Source organism: Solanum pennellii, chromosome 11 (assembly GCF_001406875.1).
Source record: "Solanum pennellii chromosome 11, SPENNV200".
Classification (NCBI taxonomy): Eukaryota; Viridiplantae; Streptophyta; class Magnoliopsida; order Solanales; family Solanaceae; genus Solanum; species Solanum pennellii.
The window spans coordinates 63,914,275-63,917,071 of NC_028647.1; positions in this window are offsets into that span (position 1 = coordinate 63,914,275).

A 2,797-nucleotide genomic window follows, 5' to 3' on the forward strand; every position below is an offset into this window, starting at 1 on the left:
CGATTTTCGTGTGCTATAGCACACCATTTTTTGGGTGATCCGGATTTCGAGGTCAAAAATGCCCAATTTTTTTGTGAACGTCCCTCAAGACCTTGTCAAAAATGCATACGGTTGGCCATCACGGCTAGTCTGACCCATTTCGAAGGTCAAACGAGCCCCGAAGCAAGCATACCCCTCATTTCGACGATTTTCGTGTGCTATAGCACACGAAAATCGTCGAAATGAGGGGTATGCTCGCTTCGGGGCTCGTTTGACCTTGAAAAAGTTATTGCAATAGCACACGAAAATCATCGAAATAGAGGGCATGCTCGCTTCGGGGCTCGTTTGACCTTCAAAATGGGTCGTACTGGCCATGAGAGCTAATTGGCTGAATAGACAAGGTCTTGACATACGTCCACAAAAAAGTTTTGCATTTTTTACGTCGAAATCCGGATAACCCAAAAAATGGTTTGTTATAGCACACGAAAATCATCTAAATGGGGGGTATGCGCGCTTCGGGGCTCGTTTGACCTTGAAAATGGGATGGACTGGCTCTGAAGGCCAACTGGATGCATAGACAAGTTCTTGACGGACTTCCACAAAAAAATTTGGAATTTTTGACGTCAGAATCCGAATCACCCTAAAAATGTTTTGTTAGCACACGAAAATTGTCTAAATAGGGGGTATGCGCGCTTCGGAGCTTGTTTGACCTTGTTAATGGGTTGGTTTAGCCATAAGGTCCAACCGGATGCATAGCCAAGGTCTATGCGGACGCCCACAAAAACTTTTGGCATTTTTGACGTCCGAATCCGAATAACCCAAAAAATTGTTTGCTATAGCACACGAAAATCGTCAAAATGGGGTGTATGCTCGCTTCTGGGCTCGTTTGACCTTCAAAATGGGTCGTACTGGCCGTGAGGGACAAGCGGCTGCATATCCAAGGTCTTGATGGACGTCCACAAAAAGTTTGGCATTTTTGACGTCGGAAACCGGATAACCCAAAAAATGGTTTGCTATAGCACACGAAAATCATCTAAATGGGGGGTATGCGCACTTCGAGGCTCGTTTGACCTTTAAAATGGGTCGGAAAGGCTCTAAGGACCAATTGGATGCATAGACAAGGTCTTGACAGATGTCCACAAAAAAATTTGGAATTTTTGACGTTGGAATCCGGATCACCCTAAAAATGGTTAGCTATAGCACACGAAAATCGTCTAAATAGTGAGTATACGTGCTTCGGGACTCGTTTGACCTTTAAAATGGGTTGGACTAGCCATGAGGTCCAACCGGATGCATAGCCAAGGCCTAGACGGACGTCCACAAAAAATTTTGGCATTTTTACATCAAAATCTGGATCAACCAAAAAATGGTTTGTATAGCACACGAAAATTGTCTAAATGGGGGGTATGCGCTTCAGGGCTCGTTTGACCATGAAAACGAATCGTACTGGCCACGATGGCCAACCGGCTACAAATCCAAGGTCTTAAAGGGCATACACAAAAAATTTTGGCATTTTTTAAGTCGGAATCCGGATCACCCAAAAAATGGTTTGCTATAGCACACAAAAATCATAGAAATGAGGGGTATGCTCACTTCAGGGCTCGTTTGACTTTGAAATTGGGTCGGACTAGCTGTGAGGGTCAACCAGCTGCATAGCCAAGGTCTTGAGGTACGTCCACAAAGAATTTTGGCATTTTTGACGTCGAAATTCGGATCACCCAAAAAATTGTTTGCTATAGCACACGAAAATCGTCGAAATGAGGGGTATGCTCACTTCAGGGCTCGTTTGACTTTGAAATTGGGTCGGACTAGCTGTGAGGGTCAACCAGCTGCATAGCCAAGGTCTTGAGGTACGTCCACAAAGAATTTTGGCATTTTTGACGTCGAAATTCGGATCACCCAAAAAATTGTTTGCTATAGCACACGAAAATCGTCGAAATAGGGGTATGCGCGCTTCAGGACTCGTTTGACCTTGAAAATGGTTCAGACTGGCCGTCATGGACAACTGGATGCATAGCCAAGGTCTTGACGAACGTCCACAAAAACTTTTTGTATTTTTGACTTCGGAATCCGGATCACCCAAAAAATAGTTTGCTATTGCACACGGAAATCGTCGAAATGGAGGTATGCTCGCTTCGGGGCTCGTTTGACCTTCAAAATGGGTCGAAATGGCCGTGAAGGCCAACCGAATTCATAGCTAAGGCCTTGATGGACGTCCACAAAAATTTTTGGCATTTTGACGTCGGAATCCGGATCACCCAAAAAATGGTTTGCTAAAGGACATAAAAATCGTCTTAATAGGGGGTATGTGCGTTTCGGGGCTTGTTTGACCTTGAAAATGGGTCGGAATGGCCGTGATGGCCAACCGGATGCACAGACAAGGTCTTGAAGGACCTCTAAAAAAATTTTGGCATTTTTGACGTCGGGATCCGGATCATCCAAAAAATTGTTTGTTATAGCACACGATAATCGTCGAAATAAGGGTATGCCCGCTTTGGGGCTCGTTTGACCTTGGAAATGGTTCGGATTGGAAGTTATGGCAAAATGGATGCATAGCCAAGGTCTTGACGGATGTCCACAAAAAATTTCGGAATTTTTGACATCGAAATTCGGATCACGCAAAAAATGGTTTGCTATAGCACACGAAAATCATCTATATGGGGGTATGCGCTCTTCGGGGATTGTTTGATCTTTAATATGGGTCTGAATGGCCGTGAAGGCCAATCGGATGCATAGCCAAGGTCTTTACGGACGTCCACAAAATTTGTTGGCATTTTTGACGTCTGAATACGGATCACCCTAAAAATGGTTTGCTATA